This window comes from Pseudophryne corroboree, chromosome 10 (assembly GCF_028390025.1).
Source record: "Pseudophryne corroboree isolate aPseCor3 chromosome 10, aPseCor3.hap2, whole genome shotgun sequence".
Classification (NCBI taxonomy): Eukaryota; Metazoa; Chordata; class Amphibia; order Anura; family Myobatrachidae; genus Pseudophryne; species Pseudophryne corroboree.
Window position 1 is genome coordinate 358,427,357 of NC_086453.1, and position 13,605 is coordinate 358,440,961.

A 13,605-nucleotide genomic window follows, 5' to 3' on the forward strand; every position below is an offset into this window, starting at 1 on the left:
TCCAGTAGAACTCTGACAACAGATGAATTATCCTTATTAAATAAGGGTTTGAAATTCTCTCCCACATCGAATCCCAATATATTCGATTTATTTGTAGAGTTAAATAGATTTATTAGAACACTCTGCAGGAAAAGATATTTCGCGAATAAAAAGATTGACACCACAGATATGTCTCCAATTGTCCTTGACTCCACGGATGAACCCCTCTTGGAGATCCTACAGGACCTCCAGAGAGAGGGTTCCTCTGAATCATACACACATGAAGTTTGTAGACTCTATGATGTGAATAGGAAAATAATGAAACTAAAATCTGACTTTTTTCCTATCAAATCAAAAAGCAACAATATAGAATGTTTCTACAAGGTAACTCTAGAGAACTTTAAAAAGTTATGTGACAACAATAGCAGATGTAAGATCTCTGGTAATCTTAGTAAACAAGAGAGGAGAGCCCTCAATAAACTTACTAAAGACACCTCTATAATAATAAGAGAAGCAGACAAAGGGGGTGGTCTGGTGCTTCAAGACAGAGCAGACTATACTAAAGAAGCATCCAGACAGTTAGACGATTCAAATTTCTATAAGAAACTTACCTCAGACCCCTCCAATTTGTTCACCATGGAACTCAAAAAATTGTTGGTAGAAGCTATGGCCGATGGAGTCATTTCCAGGGAGGAGTACCATTTTTTGTTTCCTTTTTTTCCTACTATACCTATATATTATCACTTACCTAAAATTCACAAGTCCCTCACTTCACCCCCGGGACGTCACATTATTTCGGGTGTTAACTCTCTTACCTCTAATCTTTCAGCTTATGTTGACAGTTTTCTCCAGCCTCGTGTCTCTCTGTTGAGGTCCCACATACGGGATACCACCCATTTCTTACAACTCATTCAAGAAATCACTTGGCAATCGTCTTATTCCTTCCTCACCTTAGATGTACAGAGCCTGTACTCCAATATTCCACACCAATTGGGGATATAGGCTATCAAAGATTCTTTATCAAAAGATGGGGGCCTCTCAGAGAGACACGAGAGATGTCTTCTGGATTCTATTCTTTTTATTCTTCAACACAATTTTTTTCTGTTCTTAGACACTTTTTATCTGCAAGTCATGGGGACGTCCATGGGGACCAGGTTTGCGCCGAGTTACGCCAACCTCTATATGGGGCAGGTCGAGGACCGCCATATTTGGGGGGGCGGGCTCGGTGACCACCTGGTCTTCTATGGCCGTTACATAGACGATCTATTTATTATTTGGGATGGGGATCTTTCCACAGCTACTGAGTTTGTTAATTCTCTCAACACCAACACCTATAATTTAACTTTTTCTCACACTTTTCATTCTTCGTGTATCAACTTCCTGGATGTGACCCTGGAGGTAATTGATAATAAAATACAAACATTTAATTATGTAAAGGAGGTGGGCAGTGATGCCTACCTACATTTCAACAGTGCACACTACTTACCATGGAAAACCAACATACCAAAGGGCCAATTAATGCGCCTTAAAAGAAACTGTTCCATGGTGGACAAATTTAATAGCCAAGCAGGGGATATGCTTACGGCATTTAAAACTAGAGGTTATCCTACACATTTATTAGAGACTGCATTTGAACAAGTAACATCTATGGAGAGAACATCCATTTTACAACCAAAAATAAAGAATAGAGCCAATTGTAAGGAGACTGAGTTTGCTTTTATTTCCAAGTATAACAGTTGTTCTGGGAAAATTAAACAAATTATTAGAAGTAATTATGGCATCTTGAAATCTGATCCAATCCTAGTAAATCTCATTCCAATGGATCCTAATTTCATTTTTAAGAAAAACAGGTCCCTAAAAACATTGCTTGCTCCTAGTTGAGTTAAACCAATCGAGGAACAGGATAGTAAAATAACTAAGAATGGGTGGCTACAGAAGCAGTGTGGCTTCTATAAATGTGGAAAAAATCGATGCACCACATGCCAACATGCTGTCAATAGGACAATAAGTTTACCTAAATCCATCTCAGAAAAGGAACAGAAAATCTCTTCTTTTATTAATTGTGACACCAGTTGGGTTATTTATGTGCTCACATGTGGTTGCAACCTCAAATATATAGGGAGAACTACTACGCCCTTGAAAATTCGTCTGATGGAACATCGGAGAAATATAGTAAAGAAACTACAAAATCATAGTGTATCAAGATATTTCTCCATGTCCCATGATGGCAATCCTGGCTCCTTAGGGGTAATAGGTTTGGAACACATTCCATCTACTTATCGAGGAGGAGACCGATTTATGAGACTTTGTAGGCAGGAGGTTTTCTGGACCTTTCAACTCAACACGCTTCATCCACAAGGTCTCAATGAGGCACTTGAGCTCAATTCGGTCCTATAGGGCTCGGATGACGCATCCAGTCCGCAGAATATTCCATGTAGCTATTGGGTTCCATGGACGGATGGTGTCATTGACCTCTGTGGGTTTAATTGGGCTTGGGTCCTCTTTGGGACACACATTCTTTTTTATTTTTTTCATTTTCCTTTTTTCTCTCTTTTTTGTCTCTCTTTTTTTACTCAAACCCCCCCCCCCCATTTTCTCTCATTCCTTCCTTTTCACCTTTTTTTCACCCCTTTTTCTCCTTTTTCCTCCTTTTTTTTCTTTTTTTTTTCTTTTTATATATATATATATATTTTTCATTGTCCCTACTAGATCAGATAATCAATGTGAAAATACCCATTTATTATCATCCTTTTATATGCTAACTACTCATCCAGTTTCTTAGTCACATAATTTCTATTATGAAAATCTTTTTGACATTTGTTTATAAAAAATGTTTTATATTTTGTTCTACCAATCATAGGTATTGACAAATGTATTAAACCTTTTCAATAACAGAAATGGTCATTGCATTTTCTTTTAGCCAGTATTATTGAATGTATTGAGTGTATGTCTTATTAGGGGCGAAATTGCCCATAACTAAAATGGCGATGCCTGGGTTTAAAAACTAACCTATAACCTACTAATGTGTATTTCCGGATCTGTTTACAAATCAGATATCTAGATGTATTATAAAATACTCCTTCCATTTATAAGTGGGCTGCAGAGAATTAGGAGATAATTTTTTTAACTTTTGTTAAGTACAAATCCGAAATGCTATGCAACTTCCTATTTACTTTGGACACATGATGGTGCACGTGACCAGTCACATGGGAAGACATCATTATGCTGTCTACTTTTTGCTTTAACTTCCTCACATGTGACCGCTCATGTGACGGGTCACGTGACCGGACACTATCATGTGACCTCTCTATTCGGCTGCCTATAGGCCAAATAAGGTCACGTGGTCCCATGATCCTTTGCGTTACAAAACATGTGACCGACGAATCGAGTCTTTATAGGCTGTTTAAGGTCATGTGATCGCAATGATGTCATCAGTGGGCATTACAAGATTAACCACATGGGTTATTCCAACCAATCAATTGAATGAAATGTGTTTTCATTAGATAGAGTCCGGTCATGTGACCGGGAACAACTATAAACAAACCACAATTATTACTTTATAAACACACTATCCAACCAGTTTAAACATATTTTATACAATCATTTTGCCTCCTTTATTGACTATGATAAATATTTAAATGTTTTTTATATTTATTCAGTTGATTAATTTATTTAGTGTTAACCAATAGGATGTTAGTATGTATAGATGGACCATATATAAAGGGGATCAGGACAGTTCATGTACACCTTTGATAAAGCTACCTAGAGTAGCGAAACACGTCAGGAGAACTTACTGCCATCTACATCATTACACCTAAGAAAGACCTGGAGTTTACTGCTGCCCCTGCAAGATCTGAGAGGACTATTCTGGTATTACAATATCCGGCAAAACATCAATCCGGTTGCATTTCCACTCCAAAGCTTTCCAAGCCTTCTGTGGACCAGGATACCAAGTACTACTGCATGGAGTCTAACAGCATAGAGACACCATCGCTACGGATCCCAACATACAGATGTGTCCACTATTACCTTTCTGAAAAGAGTGCAATGGCAGTAAATTTGGCATGACATGAATTCCTTTTGTTGTTGGGCCATCATGTTGTGCAATGACAATTCATGACAATTCATAGTTTCACCACTGGGTGTCCAGTGCATCACGTAACGTAGCTTTCCACCAACATTGCTGTTAAATAGACACTGTAATCAGGTCGTTCTGATTTATGGCCAGCTTTAGAGTCTAATTGCTAATTGTGTAGGTGTGAAAATCTCAGTATGAGAGGCCTTTGAAGTAGACTCCTTGGTGGGTACAGATTTTATCCTGGCTGGGGGATGTTACTATACAGTATGTTGCTCAGAGCACAGAGGTGAATTAAGTTTAAAGTGAAATTAAATAATAAGTTAAGAAAAACCTTAGTGCTATAGAGTAAAAGAACATATAAGATTTTGCAATGATAAAATATTTCCAAATAAAGGGCCTCATTACGAGTTGATCGCACGAAGCTGCTTTTTGCAGCCCGTATCTCCGCCTATGAGGGTTGTTTCTTCCCCATAGCAAGGCTGCAATCGCTTGTGCAGGCCTGCTATGGTAAAAAATGTTGTGCAGTTTCTAAGTAGGTCTGGACTTAAGCTAGCCATACATCAGACCAACTTTTCTCCAACACTCCAAACTTCCAACCATCCAACTTGTCTGTTCAACTAAAACAGTGCCCCACACATCTCACCAACTTTTTACCAGTGCTCCACACATCTAACCAACTTTTCATCAGACCAACCAACCTTCCAACTTCTGTCCAACTTGAGATGTCACCGAAGTAGGCGGACAGTGCCTTCCTACAGTTCTTCAGTTTTGTTTTGTTTTTTAATTTCAAAACATGCAGAAGTGTCTTTTTTTCAGTGAAACTGGGCTTTTCTTTCACCACCATACATTTATTAGATTTACTTATTTTTATACTGAACTATGGATACCAGCATGGTTGGGCTGCCAAGGCAAATAAATATATATATATATATATATATATATATATATACCAGATGTAGATATTCGGCACTCCCAATGTAGTAAAATGTACAGCTTGCCTGGTGCCCTCCTGAGCTTCAAAAAGCAAACATATCACAAACGATAGGCGGCACTCTAGGACTTTTCAATAATCAAGAACATACGTGACCCTGTTCTGCCAGCTTAACGTTTCGGTTTCGGTCATTTTCAATCCGCCACACTTTGCTGGCGGAATCTAATAAAAAAATTTAAAAACATGTTTTTTTTGGTTTTTTTTTTTGGGTAATAGCATATCTATTTATATTAGAAGGGATTAGGTACTTGGTTTGTCTTTTTTGGAGGCACAAGTATTATTTATATATTTTTAAAAAGATTATTATTATTATTTTTTGTTCAAATGGAATGGGAAAAACCCGAAAAAAAATTGCGTGGGGTCCCCCCTCCAAAGCATAACCAGCCTCGGGCTCTTCGAGCCGGTCCTGGTTCTAAAAATCCAGGGGAAAAATGGACAGGGGATCCCCCGTATTTTTAAAACCAGCACCGTGCTCTGCGCCTGGTGCTGGTGCAAAAAATACGGGGGACAAAAAGTGTAGGGGTCCCCCGTATTTTTTACACCAGCATCGGGCTCCACTAGCTGGACAGATAATGCCACAGCCGGGGGTCACTTTTATACAGTGCCCTGCGGCCGTGGCATTAAATATCCAACTAGTCACCCCTGGCCGGGGTACCCTGGGGGAGTGGGGACCCCTTCAATCAAGGGGTCCCCCCCCGGCCACCCAAGGGCCAGGGGTGAAGCCCGAGGCTGTCCCCCCCGTCCAAAGGCTGCGGATGGGGGGCTGATAGCCTTGAGAAAATTGAAAGAATATTGTTTTTTCCAGCAGTACTACAAGTCCCAGCAAGCCTCCCCGCAAGCTGGTACTTGGAGAACCACAAGTACCAGCATGCGGGAGAAAAACGGGCCCGCTGGTACCTGTAGTTCTAATGGAAAAAAAATACCCAAATAAAAACAGGAGACACACACCGTGACAGTAAAACTTTATTTCACACATGTCGACACACACATACTTACCAATGTTGACACAAAGCAGTCGGTCCTCTTCTCCAAGTAGAATCCACGGGTACCTGAAAATAAAAGATAATTATACTCACCTGATCCAGGGTCCAGATTATAATCCACGTACTTGGCAAAACAACAAACCGAACACCCGGACCAAACGGACTGAAAGGGGTCCCATGCTGTCACAGAAGTGTCTCTTCAGCCAATCAGGAAGCGCCACTCCGTGGCACTCACCTGATTAGCTCTGTGCGCGTCTGAAGTGACAGAAGGCTGGCGCGGGGGGGGGGGGGGGGGAATTAGCGGTGCGGGAGCCGGTGCGGGCGGAGGTAGGCTGGCGGACGGGTTGGGGGGGTGAATTAGCGGTGCGGGAGCCGGTGCGGGCGGAGGGAGGCTGGCGGGCGCGGGGGGGGGGGGGGTGAATTACCGGTGCGGGAGCCGGTGCGGGCTGGAGCTGGCCCTGGTGGTGGCGAGGGGGAAGGGGTGCCGCGATCTTGGGGGGGCAGTGACTGCAGGAGGGGAGCAGAGGTGCTGCGATCGTGGGTGATATGCGGGGGGTGCCGCGATCGTGGGTGATATGCGGGGGGTGCCGCGATCGCGGGTGATATGCGGGGGGTGCCGCGATCGTGGGTGGGGTGCGGGGGTACCGCGATCATGGGTGGGGTGCGGGGGGTGCAGCGATCGCGGTTGGGGTGCGGGGGTGCCGCGATCGCGGGTGGGGTGCGGGGGCTGCCGACACTCCTGCACTGAGGATACCGCCGGCACAACTGCACTGGGGATACTGCCAGCACTCCGCCGGCATCCGTGATTCTGCTGACCGGAAGTTGGACCCGGTCACATGCTCATTGCCAGGGGTTACATGCTCGTTGCCAGGTGTTACATATGCTTGTTGCTATAGGGGTTACATGCTCAGTGCCAGGGGGTTACATGCTCAGTGCCAGGGGGTTACATGCTCATTCCGGGTAGCGCTGGGTAATGGTCTAGTAATACCTCTAGTATATGTTTCCTAGAAGGCAGCTGCCATTTTTAAAGGGCCATCTTCCATGCTGTCTGCATGGAATCTGCAGCTTCCAGTAGTAGGTAGAGCCTAAGCATCTATTGTGCCGGTGCTGCGCCCCCCCCAGGACTCAGACATCCAGGCTGATCAGGCCCTGGGTCTCATGTTTCTTCACCCGCTTGTATGGCAGACAGAGCACTGAGTGACTTATTATCGAGCACAGCTACAGCACTGGACTGATTTATGCAGACAGACGCAGCCCCCACTTGTATGGCAGACAGAGCACTCAGTGACTTATTATGGCAGCATAGCCCCAGCACTGGACTGATTTGTGGCAGACAGACACAGCACCCATGTGTATGGCACACAGAGCACCCAGTGACTTATTATGGAGCACAGCCACAGCACTGGACTGATTTATGGCAGACAGATGCAGCCCCCACTTGTATGGCAGACAGAGCACCCAGTGACTTATTATGGCAGCATAGCCCAAGCACTGGACTGATTTGTTACAGCACAGGACAACAGCACCGACAGCAGAACCAGCACCCACCCCACGCCACCCTTCCCGCCACCCTCCCACAGACAGACAACAGACATGTCCGTCCTGCTCCCTCTGCAATGCTGGAGTGATAATTGCAGCAAGAAGTGTGGAATAGCATATAGTCCAGATCTCGCGAGAATCCGACAGCGGGATGATGACGTTTTGACTTGTTCCGGGATCTGAGTCTGGAAGGAAAACCCGAGCCGGACTCTGATCCCGGCTCGGATCGGGAAGTTCGGATGGGCTCGGATCTTGTAGATCTGAGCCCGCTCATCCCTACCTACTATAAGTATGAACAGCATTTGATGATGAAAGAGGGAGAGAACGCAGTTATTTTTTTCTCAATTCAGTGTGTAATCCAGAGATTATTATGGGTTCATGAACAAAGCCTAAATTGTCTCAGTTACTGTATTGCTATAACCTATTGCTTCTCTTTAATCCAATGGATATATTATACTTTTCTTTTCTGCTGCTGAATAATGGGGCCTACACACGGGGTATTAGATTGCTCAGATCGCTCAGCACACAGCGCTGCACCAACAATGTGTGCTGAGCGATCTGTCACTGCACGAGTTCTCAATAGAGAAAACACGGGAGATGACTAGATCTTTCACACATGCTTGAACTAACTAGATGGGCGATAGTGAAGCGCGGGGATGCGCATCACTATTGCTATAGTCCACGCACAGAGCAATTTGTGCTGAATTTCTAAGCGATTCACTCAAATCACTTAGAAAAGCAGCCTAAATCGCTACGTGTGTAGGTCCCAGTAGTCAATTTTTCCAGGCACGTCGTATGGGTACAAAGCGGATCGTTGCTGTGCACTGGTTCTAGCGAAGAATCCATTCGCACAGCCGATCGCAAAGAGATTGATAGGAAGAGCGCGATTGTGGGTGTCAACTGACCATTTTCTGGGAGTGTCTGGAAAAACGCAGGCGTGTTGAGGCATTTGCAGGGTGGGTGTCTGATGTCAATTCCGGGCTTGAATAGGCTGAAGGGATCGCTGCGGCTGAGTTAGGTCAGAGCAACTCAGAAACTGCACAAGCTGTTTTTGTACAGGGCGGATGCACACGCGTTCGCACACTTGCAAAGCTAAAGTACACTCCCCTATAGGTGGCGTCTATCTGTTCGCAGCGCTGCAAAAAATAGCTAGCAAGTGAATAGATCTGAATTAGAGAAAAAAACAATCGAGAGAGCGCTATACACATCTGTTGTGGATATTTAAAAAATATTTTTATTTCTATCAATATTCCTTTTCACAATTATACTTAGTGCTGGCCGGCATCACATAAAAAATAAAAAAATTGAGGAAGCGGCCGATGCTATTGAGTAGGCTGGGAAACGCGTCTGTCACCATCTCCATACACAGACTGCAGCGGATCATTATCCATCAGCTGGCTGGCTGAATCACATCCCCAAAGCAGGGAAATGGCTGTGTAACCATCTGCCCATTGACTCCGGATAAGGCCAGGAGTGAAAGTACCGGCCGGGAGGACAAGCGGTCACATTGCGGTTAAAGCGAATAAGATGTCCACTCCAACTAAAAGGCTACCGGTAGGAGCATTAGCCAGGAGGATGACCGCAAATACTGTGACTTCAACAGAGGCATCTATATGGTATGCTTTTCAACATTATTCACAAAAGCAGCTCAAACAACCAAAAGGGAGCTGCTTTCAGCTCAAAATCGCTGGAGGAGAGAGCACCGATACACAGAGCTAGATTAAAGGGGGGGGGGGAGTACGTACCCCGGGCCCCCCTTTCCAAAGGGCCCCCTGCCACACCACAGATCGGATCTCTCTTCCGATCCAATCTGCGGTGCTGGGCTCCCGGCTCACGTCCTCGCTGCATAGGCGGCCGCACAGGTAGGACAGCTGAGCTGAGCGACAGCTCAGCTGTCCAATAATATATGAATGAAGCAGCCAGTCCCTGCAGCCTGCGTGCCCATCCAATGACTGGCTACTTCATTCATACATTATTGGACAGCTGAGCCGTCGCTCAGCTCAGCTGTCCTGTCTGTGTGGCCACTGCTGCAGTGCGGTAGTGCAGGGCAGGTCAGGAGGTCCGCCGTGTGCTGCTTGGGGAGCACATTAAGCTGCTGCATATATATATATATATATATATATATATATATTCAGCTGCCTTCTTTTTATTAGAGGCTCCACAGTATTAAGAGCCACAGGCCCCCCATGGTCTTAATCCGGCTCTGCCGATACACATACAGTACGATACACCCTTGTCATTTGTTTTTATTTAAACTCTTTGACAATACTGTATTCTTGCTGATATGGCATAGATATACTATAGATAGTACTTTACATTTTGATTATAATCTCTAATTTTTCATCGACTGTACTTTAGGAGAGTCAAGAAAATAGTAGATGAGCTGACTGCTGATAATGATGAGCTTACTGCCATAGAACTCCGTCGTATTCTGCAAGCTGAGTATGGCCTTGACATCTCCTGTAGTAGCATAAAAAGAATGCGGAGGCAACTTGGTTGGACTTATGCCGGTGCTAGGTACTGTACAGTAAATTGAAATTTCAATTACAATTATAATACAATTTCTATACAGTTTGTATACAGTGCGGTAAACTAATTACATCTCTGAAATCAGCATCTGATTTTTCTTTAACATTATCTTAGTTTGGACGCTCAATTATCCTATTCCCACTGTAAACTGTATCCCATTTTACATTCCTTTCACAGGATGACTCACATGATTAGAGATGTTAACAAGGAAAAGAGAGTTCAACAGGCTCGTCAATGGATTGCTATTGGAGAAAATTTTGACAATGTCATATTTACAGATGAAACTTCTGTAGCACTTGAGAGGTTTGCAAGGAGGTCCTTCCGCAAACGTGGCCATTTATCATTTAAGCCATCTCCAAAGCACCCATTAAAAGTACATGTGTGGGGTGGTATCTCCCGCAGAGGCCCAGGACCAATTTTAATTTTTGAAGGTACATATAAAGTACAGTAGTAATGTACATTACTATGTTGTTTTTCAATATTTTCTATTTAGAACTACTGTCCAGTGACTACTGTAAGTCTATGGACTACGAGAAAAGGATTTACTGGTAGGTATATAAAATCCTGTTTTTTTTATTGTTCTACGTCAGGTATCATGGATAAAACATTCTTCCAGTCCATGATCATTAATGATACTTTAGTGCCGTATGTAAGAAAGTATTGGTCATCTGGACATCGAATGTTCCAGGACAATGATCCAAAACATAGTGCTTCGGCCAAATTCATAGAGGAAAAAGGCATCATTTGGTAACGCACACCACCAGAGTAAGTACAGTTTTGCCCTGTAGACTGATGCTTCCTGTAAAGCATGAAATGCCAAATATTCCATATTTAAATTCTCTCCCTTTATTGACTTTTCACAGATCACAGGACATGAATCCTATCGAGCTAGTGTGGTCTCAAATGAAAAGTTATATTCGTTCTCAATGTAAGCCAAGGACAAAAGAGCAACTGATTGATGGCATCAATACATTTTGGAAAAACGTACTTACATTGGAGACCTGTAATAATTATGTAGACCATTTATTTTCTGTGCTGCCAGTGATTATAGAAAGAAATGGACAAGCCAGCTGCATGTAATTGGAATGGATCATATTGTCGACAAAAAGAAGGTCAACAGTCATTAGGTCGACCAATATTGGTCGACAGGCCATATGTCGACACATCAAAAAAGACAGTACGCAAACGAATAATGCATAGAATTTGCATAAAGGGCCCTTTACCTATCGTACTCATCCTTTCTGCAAATGCTTGAAATATCAAAATTAGACTACCTGCTTAAATTAATTAATTTGTTATATTTTATCTGTAACATGTACTTCACCCTAGTATTACATTTGTTATGCAATCTTGAAAATTGTTTAAAAAAAAAAAGTAGTCACCTCTGCAACACTGTATTTTGTAATTGTGTATGGATTGTACAAAGCATCCAAGTGATTGCATTCAGTTTTGTCTAACTTACAGTATATTTATACTATTTAGTTGGAATTATTTTATCATTGCAAAGTCTTATAATATGTTCCATTACCTTGTAGCACTATTAGGTTTTAATTAACTTATTCTTTAATGTCACTTTAGACTTCATTCACCTCTGTGCTCTGAGTAACAAATAACCCCAATTTTTGCATTAATAAACTGAGGCTCTGAATTGCTAAAAGTTCACTGTTTATTTCAAATTCCAGGAAAGCAGCCCTTCCCCCACCCAGAATACACGTTACTGTGCTGTAACTCTATTCCCCAAGGAATCTACTTCAAAGGCCTCTCACACTGAGATTTTCACACCTACACAATTAAGAACTGGACTCTAAAGCTGGCAATACTGTACATCAGAATGACCTGAATACGATCACACACACATAGCGATTTGGGCTGCTTTTCTAATTGATTTGCTGAGTCACTTAGAAATACAGCACAAATCTCTATGTGTGTATGGACTATAGCGATAGTGATGTGCGTCCCTGCATGCTTGAAAGATCTAGTCATCACCCATGTTTTCTCTATTGCAAACACGGGCAGTGACAGATCGCTCAGCACACATCGCTGGTGCAGCTCTGTGTGCTGAGTGATCTTGCTGAGCCCGTGTGATCACCGATATCGCTGGGCAGAAAACAGTCAACATACAGTGGCGTAACTACTGCCCCCGCAGCCCTCGCGGTGGCTTGGGGGCGAGGGGCTGCGGGGGCGCCACTGATTTAGTGCAGACTGACATGCGGACGAGCGTCCGCATGTCAGTCTGCGGTCTCGTTTCCTCCCTGCTGTTAGGAGGGACACAGAGGGCACAGTGCGCGCCTCTCCTGTGTCCCTCCTGGGTCTCCGGCGGCCGCGGGTCTCATAAAGGAAGTGCCGTTCGTGAGCACTTCCTTTATTACAATGACCCGCGGCCGCCGGAGACACAGGAGAGGCGCGCACTGTGCCCTCTGTGTCCCTCCTAACAGCAGGGGAGCGGCGGCGGCGGAGGAGGAAGGGGGGGGGGAACGACGCACTGAGGGGGCATATCTGGCACTGAGGGGGCATATCTGGCAATGGGGGAATATCTGGCACTGGGGACATTTATGGCACTGGGGGGAATATCTGGCACTGGGGACATTTATGGCACTGGGGGGAATATCTGGCACTGGGGGCATATTTGGCAGGGAGGGGGGGGGGAGAGAATATCTGGCACTGGGGACATTTATGGCACTGGGGGGAATATCTGGCACTGGGGCATATGTGGCACGGGGGGGGGGATATCTGGCACTGGGGCATATGTGGCACTGGGGGGGGCAATATGTGGCACTGGGGGGGAATATCTGGCACGGGGCATATGTGGCACTGGGGGGGAATATCTGGCACTGGGGCATATGTGGCACGGGGGGGGATATCTGGCACTGGGGCATATGTGGCACTGGGGGGGGGCAATATGTGGCACTGGGGGGGGAATATCTGGCACGGGGCATATGTGGCACTGGGGGGGAATATCTGGCACTGGGGCATATTTTGGCACTGGGGGCAAATGTGGCACTGTGGGGGAATATCTGGCACTGGGGATAATGTGGCACTGGGGAGGTATATGTGTACCTGGCACATGGGGGGGGCTATATTTGGCACTGGGGGCATGTGAGTACCTGGCACCGTGGGGGAATATCTGGCACTGGAGACATATGTGGCACTGGGAGCACAGCCCTAGCAACAAGGACTACCTCCTAGCAACGAGCATGACACCCAGTGCATGAAACCCCTGGCAACAAGCATGACACCCAGTGCATGAAACCCCTGGCAACGAGCATGACACCCAGTGCATGAAACCCCTGGCAACGAGCATGACACCCTGAGCATGAAAACCCCTGGCACCGTGCATGGAACCAAGAGCATAAAACCCCTGGCAACGAGCATGACACCCAGTGCATGAAACCCCTGACAACGAGCAGGTAATTGAAAAGTAATTAGAAGCCTTACTGTAGGACTTAATGTGTAATGGGCATTACGGTGTGTGGCATAATGTATCACGGACATTGCGGTGTGTGTCA

General features: G+C 44.7%; 1 long non-coding RNA gene across 1 annotated transcript; it reads left to right on the forward strand.

Annotated features, from left to right (window-relative positions):
- Positions 1–10,417: 10,417 nt before the first annotated feature.
- On the forward strand, positions 10,418–11,736 carry LOC134965647 (uncharacterized). Its single transcript, XR_010188482.1, has 3 exons — positions 10,418–10,530; positions 10,690–10,864; positions 10,963–11,736. It is a non-coding gene; the product is annotated as an uncharacterized LOC134965647 (long non-coding RNA).
- The last annotated feature ends 1,869 nt before the right edge of the window (positions 11,737–13,605 follow it).